This window comes from Pteropus vampyrus, unplaced genomic scaffold (genome assembly GCF_000151845.1).
Source record: "Pteropus vampyrus isolate Shadow unplaced genomic scaffold, Pvam_2.0 Scaffold851, whole genome shotgun sequence".
Lineage (NCBI taxonomy): Eukaryota > Metazoa > Chordata > Mammalia > Chiroptera > Pteropodidae > Pteropus > Pteropus vampyrus.
Genome location: NW_011889632.1, coordinates 59,579 through 60,816, shown reverse-complemented (window position 1 = coordinate 60,816; position 1,238 = coordinate 59,579).

Sequence of the window (1,238 nt, the reverse complement as noted above, 5' to 3'; positions counted from 1 at the left end):
TGAGGGAATAAAATGAACACTTGGAACCATATGTTCTCATGTTGAAAATGAAGTGATATTTTTTCTCGCTTGATTGTCTTGCTCTTTAAATAAAATTCTATATTTAAAGAATGCAATAGAGAACTTGCAGTACAGTATAAAGTACAGGAAAAAGAAATATCAATCAATAGATACGTAACCTTTCTCGGGTGACAGGGTCTTAGTTCGTGAGCACGGGCTGGGATGTCCCATGCTGTTTGTACGGTCGTCCCCTATTTCCATCCTCACCCCACTAAATGCCTCCTAGCTGCTCTGTTCACTGAGCAGACACGTGTCCCCAGCTGTCTCCAGGGCGGGCCCGGGGGACGTTTGTGCACTGGGAGGATGTGACTCTGCACTGGTGTGGACAAGGAGCTGGCACAGAAGTACACGGCAGAGTCTCCCGGCTCCGCCTGCTGGATCTTAAAGACGTACAACCCTTCTTTGGGAAATTGGACAGAAAAGCGTTCCTTCGGCATTCCTGCCTCATCCATGATTCGTTCTTCCCGGAGGTAAATCATGAATTTCAGCTCTTCCCCCGGGAGCTGCCGATACCAGTAAACATAGGGGTGGCCTTCCTCTGGGCTGCAGCTCAGTGTTGCCTCCTGTCCGCTCCCCGTGACCAAGTGTCTTGGGTCCTGGGTGACGCTGGCAGTCGTGGGACCTCAGAGGAGAGGAGACGGGCGTGAGACAGACTGGTAGTGGTTGAGGAAGTCTGTGGCTTACAACGAGGCGACCCGAGGCCGGCTCAAGTAGCTTTGAAGTCTCCTGCGCTCATTTAAACATTCACACACATTTTGCTTTTTATTCCACAGGGCGATTATTTGCTTTACAGAAATGCCAATACCTTTGAGCAAATCTTTGGGCACGTGGAGGCCCAGGGCCTGTTCGAGACATAGCTAAGGAGCCACAGACAAAGCCCAGTGATGCTGATCCACCGGCCGACAACTCACCTGTCCCCAGGAACCAGATGACCGCCCAGCAGACGAGTCTGGTGCCCATGGCAGAGCTGGACGTGCGGGGACCCGTGAGCAGGGCAAGGAAGGGCGCTTCCTGCTGAGCCCGGGGCGCAGAGCTCACAGCTGCCTCCTGGGGGGGCGGGCCTTCCTGTGGGGTCGCCGTCTGCAGTGGATTGTGCGGTCTCCAGAATCGATCTCGCACAGGTGTGAGTCTTTCTTTCTGCGCCATCTCACGGCCTGGCTCCGCTGGCGTCCGTGCGG